This window comes from Carcharhinus amblyrhynchos, chromosome 15 (genome assembly GCF_965287045.1).
Source record: "Carcharhinus amblyrhynchos chromosome 15, sCarAmb.v2.hapA, whole genome shotgun sequence".
Lineage (NCBI taxonomy): Eukaryota > Metazoa > Chordata > Chondrichthyes > Carcharhiniformes > Carcharhinidae > Carcharhinus > Carcharhinus amblyrhynchos.
In genome coordinates, this window is record NC_137338.1 from 67,944,034 (window position 1) to 67,950,033 (window position 6,000).

Below are 6,000 nucleotides of genomic sequence, written 5' to 3' on the forward strand. Positions count from 1 at the left end.
GCATGTTGTTACTGACTGGAGTTAATGACAGGATGATTATTGAGTGATCTGTAATAGTGTTTACTGGATAATGCCCACTGGAAAGATGGTGGAGGAGGACATTGTGGGATCGTTTAAGACTTATCTGGCTAGTCACATGAGCGGACTGGGAATGGAGGGATACAAATGAATGGGCTAGTTGGCCCAATGAATGGCGCAGGCTTGGTGGGCTGAAGGGCCTGTTTCCTGTGCTGTATTGTTCTTTGTTTATGATTTTGAGAATGTATAACTGCCTTCAGACTGATATCCAACTACCCAAATTCTATACCTTGAGTGTAGGGCTTCCTCATATCATTCTCCCATTCGATCGTTTGGTTAAACAAAGTCACATCTTCAATGTCAGTACACTGAAATTTAAGTCTTTGTGTTAGTTTTAGTAGCGATACAAAGCTTTGAGAGGAAGCCCCTGTCTACAATTTGGCGCTGTAAAGCATAGTGATGTCACTGGCTTCAGACAGCAGGACAGGACTTCAAAGGGGGGGGGGGCGGTGGGGGGAGCGGTGTGGTAAGTATATTTTTATATTGACCACCCCAATTAGTTAGAGGAGCCATTAACTGTAAGGAATTGTGGAGTATAGTGTTACCGAGAGCCGGAAAGGACATGAGGAATTTGGGGTACTTTTAATAGAGGACTGGGGGTGAGAAAGACACTAAATCAGTGCAGGAGCACAGCCAAAGAGAGAGCCACGCCTGTGGGGAGCTGTACCATCTGATGATAAGATTTTAGAAAAGGAGGGAGCAGCACCATTGGGTGACAAGCTTTCAAAAAGAGAGGGAACTGCACCACATCAGGTGACAAGACTCCAACAAAAGTTGGCACAATGGTAAGTTTGTACTAAGGACTGTTAAAAATAAAAAAGTGGAAAGTCCCCCAATGAGGGGCAGGCAGGAGAGTGGTGAGAGCCCGAGGTAGGCTTAGAGCGGAATTCAAGGGGTTTATAGAGAGAGAGAGAGAGAGAGACACACAGAAGAGACAGAGAGAGAGTCAAACAGGCTGCAGTCCGGCAGTAGAGAGTTAACCCATTCTGTCCCATTGTGTTTTAAGATTTTGTGGTAGCTTTCAAATAGTAAAATCATGAGCTTAACTCAAAACATAGCAGAGGGCAGAGCGAGCATTCAGGCATTTAGTGATGAGTTACATAAGGTAGGATGGGAATGTGAGTTTAATGATTGGTAGATTAGTAATAAGAGGTGAGAGAAATGATCCAGTGGAATAAATGAACACTTAAAGGAAAGGAACAGGGAAATGAGGTACAGATGAGATGTGGGAAGTGAACAGGGTAATAAAAGAAACATTATGGAAAAGATGATAGTAAACAGAGTAGGACAGGTTTAACGGTGGGATTTATTTGGTGAATACTGAAAACAATAATGGTGATACAAAGAGATATTTAGAGGAATCTAAAAGTAAAACACAATTTAGGTCATAGCTATGGATGAAGGAACAATCTTTTAAAAAGAGATAAAATAAACACTAATGGACAGTTGAAAGTTCACACTATTTTCTCAGCTTGGGATAATTTTTCACAAATGATGTTATTTAAGAAGATGAATGAGCGACCAAAATAAGTTACTGCCCAGAATCAAATTGAAAGGTTGGATTTCTGTTTCAAAGGTGTTATTATGTTGTAGAAGTCAGCAAGGAAAGAAGAAATTCCAGAGGATCGGAAGAAGGCTATATTTTATGTGCAAAAACTTCTCATCAGGAAGGGGTAAGACAAATATTGGAGCCTTTTAATTATTGCAGGAACTTTGTGAAGGCTGTACTTGCCAAACCTTTACAGAACCTGATTTAAGGGAGGAAGTAGTATGGGGAGATATAGAGGCACAAGCCTTTTCATATTTATAACAAGCCATGACAAGATCCCCAGCCCTGGGTCCACCAGATCTTAACAAGCTATTTCATATTTTTGTTAGGAGAGTGATGGAGTGCAAGCTCCAGTAACCCAGAATCCAGGGGAATGCTTTGATTAGTAAGGGCTCTAGCATGTGCCTCCTGGGCCAAGAGAGTGACCAAGCTACTTACTTTAATGGGAAAAATAATTCTCTACAGCCCACACATGATCTTTCAGCTTTTAGAAGCAGGGAGGTTAAAAAGAGTTTCTGATGGGAGATGTTCAAAATGAGAGGCAAATATTTTGCCTGGAAACAAACATGTAGAGATCAGTATATACGTAAGAGGAAATCCTGCAGGATGGCTAACAGTGCAAGGAATAGAGCATGAATATATAGTAGAAGTGACAAAAGCAGCAAGCAAAGGGTTAGCAAAGGAACCACTCACTTGGGAGGGAGTGATATAAGAACATAAGAAATAGGAGCGGGAGTAGGCCATCTAGCCCTTCGAGCCTGCCCCGCCATTCAACAAGATCATGGCTGATCTGAAGTGGATCAGTTCCACTTTCTCACTTTCTCCCCATAACCCTTAATTCCCTTGTCTATCAGAAACCTATCTAACCGTGACTTAAATATATTCAGTGAGGTAGCCTCTGCCATTTCAATGGGCAGAGAATTCCAGAGACTGATCACCCTTTGAGTGAATAAGTTCCTCCTCAACTCTGGTCTAAACTGCCTCCCCCACCCCCTTATTTTGAGGCTGCGTCCTCTAGTTCTGCTATACTTTCTAAGCAGGAAGAATCTCTCTATCTAGCCCCTTCATTATCTTATATGTCTCTATAAGATCCTCCCTCAGCCTTCTAAACTCCAAGGAGTACAGACCCAGTCTATTCAATCTCTCCTCGTAGGTTAACCCCCCTCATCTCCGGTATCAACCTAGTGAACCTTCTAAATTAATTATTAATTTGTATCTGGATGGAGCCAGAAAGTATAACAATGGACAATCCTGCATGGCTTGGGCAGTGGTGAATGATGAAGGAACAGAGCAAATCCCAGGGAATAATAACAGCACAAGTAGCAGAGCTGTTAACTTTGACCAATGCTTCAGTATGGGGGTAAAGGAAAACAAGTGACAGGTGATATAAAGGGGACCTAGTGGTAGGGGATGGGGATATGGCTAAGGTATTGAATAACTTTTTTGTTTCTGTCTTCACGGAGGAGGACGTGAATAATTTGTCGGGTGTTAGCGATGGAAAGGTGGTAGGACTGGAGGGTCTTCGTGACATTACTGTTACTAGAGCGGCGGTGCTCGACAGACTGGAGGGGCTGATTGTGGACAAGTCCCCAGGACCGGATGGAATACATCCGAGGGTTCTGAAAGAAATGGCGGAGGTTATAGTGGATGCATTGGTGGTTATTTTCCAGACGTCGCTGGATTCTGGGGAAGTGCCGGAACATTGGAAAACGGCTAATGTTACGCCGTTGTTTAAGAAGGGTGCCAGGCAAAAGGTGGGGAATTATAGGCTGGTTAGTTTAACGTCTGTGGTAGGTAAAATGTTAGAATCCGTCATTAAGGAGGAAATTGCGAGGCATCTTGAAGGCAATTGCTTGATAGAGCAGACGCAGCACGGTTTCATTAAAGGGAAGTCGTGTCTGACAAATTTACTAGAGTTCTATGAGGATGTGTCTAGGGCGGTTGATAGAGGAGAGCCGGTGGATGTGGTCTTTCTGGATTTTCAGAAGGCGTTTGACAAAGTACCTCATAAGAGGTTATTGCAGAAGGTCAGGGGACATGGAGTTGGGGGTAGGGTGTTAGTGTGGATAGAGGATTGGTTGTCAAATAGGAGGCAGAGAGTGGGGGTCAACGGGTGCTATTCGGATTGGCGGTTGGTGACTAGTGGAGTGCCCCAGGGGTCGGTGCTGGGGCCTCAGCTTTTTACCATTTATATAGCTGATCTGGAAGAGGGAACCGAGTGTAGGGTGTCGAAATTTGCGGATGACACCAAGATTGGGGGAACGGCAAATTGTGCGGAGGGTGTGGAGAGTCTGCAGAAGGATCTAGATAGGCTGGGCGAATGGGCCAGGAAATGGCAAATGGAATTTAATGTTGGCAAGTGCGAGGTGGTCCACTTTGGTAGGAAGAATGGTAGGAAGGACTATTACTTACGGGGCGAAAAACTGCAGCAGGCGACGGTGCAGAGGGACCTCGGGGTCCTTGTGCATGAGTCGCAAAAACCCAGCCTGCAGGTGCAGCAGGTGGTCAGGAAGGCGAATGGGATGCTGGCCTTCATAGCGAAGGGGATTGAATATAAAAGTAGGGAGGTCTTGCTGCAGCTGTATAGGGCATTGGTGAGGCCGCAGCTGGAGTACTGTGTGCAGTTTTGGGCGCCGCACCTGCGCAAAGATATTTTGGCCTTGGAGGGAGTGCAGAGGCGGTTTACTAGGCTGATACCGGAGTTGAGGGGGTTGAGCTATGAGGAGAGGCTGAATAAACTAGGCTTGTACTCGTTGGAGTTTAGAAGAATGAGGGGAGATCTCATTGAGACGTATAAGATGATGAATGGGATGGATAGGATAGAGGTGGAGAGACTCTTCCCACTCAAAAAAGACAGTAGGACTAGGGGGCACAGCCTCAAGATTAAAGGGGGGGCGTTTTAGAACGGAGTTGAGGAGGAACTTCTTCACTCAAAGGGTGGTGAATCTCTGGAATTCTCTACCCGTTGAAGTGGGGGAGGCTGCCTCGCTAAATATTTTCAAGAAGCGGGTTGATGGGTTTTTGATAAGAGAGGGGATTAAGGGTTATGGGGAGAGGGTCGGAAAGTGGAACTGAGCCACGACAGATCAGCCATGATCTTATTGAATGGCGGGGCAGGCTCGAAGGGCCAGATGGCCTACTCCTGCTCCTATTTCTTACGTTCTTATGATATGTCTTTGGCATAGTCCATGACAGCTTGGGGAACAAGGAGATCTGTAAGATCTAGCTGGGCCATATCCAGCAAGAACATCTAATCAGGAATTTACTTCAGGCAGCTCTCAGTCCCTTGGGAGCTGCAGGAATAAAGTAAAGGCCCATAAGAGGATTTCTTTACCAACCCAGAAGGGAAACAATATAGCAGATAAGGCAGCTAAAAACCTGTTACAACAGAATTTGGAAAAAATCCAAACACCAATTGTGGCAGCAGCACAAGCTAGAGAAGTCATATACATAGATGGGAAACAGATATAGAAACAGTTGTTAGAGGAAGAGAAACAGGCATGGGAATAACATGGAGTAAGAAATCTCATAACACCAGGTTAAAGTCCAAAAGCCACTAGTGTTTGGAGCACCGCTCCTGCGTCAGGTAAGTGGGAGTTCTGTTGACAAACAGGGCATATAAAGACACAAAGTCAATTTACAAAATAATGGTTGGAATGCAAGTCTTTTTACAGATAATCAAGTCTTAAAGGTACAGACAAGGTGAGTGGAGAGAGCATTAAGCACAGGTTAAAGAGATGTGTATTGCCTCCAAACAGGACAGTTAGTGGGGTTTTGCAAGGTGGCCTTCATGACAGCGCAGTGGCTGAGCAGAGACTGATAGCCAATTTTTGCACACAGGAGGATGGCGTCAATTTGGGATCTTGGATTCATGTCACATTATCTGTAACCCCCATGACTTGCCTGGGCTTGCAAAATCTCATGGTGGCCTTAGTTAGTGTTGGGCCAATGAGGGAGGGAGGGAGGGAGCGGGAGGAGAGGGAGCGGGAGGAGAGGGGGGGAGAGGGGGAGGAGGGGAGGAAGGGAGGGGGAGGGGAGGGAGGAGGAGGGAGTAGGGAGGGAGGAAGGGAGCGGGAGGAGAGGGGGGGAGAGGGGGGGAGGGAGGGAGGAGGGGGGAGGTGGGGAGGAAGGGAGGGGGAGGGGAGGGAGGAAGGGAGCAGGAGGAGAGGGAGGGAGGAGGAGGAAGGAGGGGAGAGAGGAGGAGGGGAGGGAGTAGGGAGGGAGGAAGGGAGCAGGAGCAGGAGGAGAGGGAGGGAGGAGGGGGAGGAGGGGAGGGAGGGAGGAGGGGAGGGAGGGAGGAGAGGGGAGGAGGGGAGGGGAGGGAGGGAGGAGGAGGGAGGGAGGAGAAGGGAGGGAGGAGGAGGGAGGAGGGG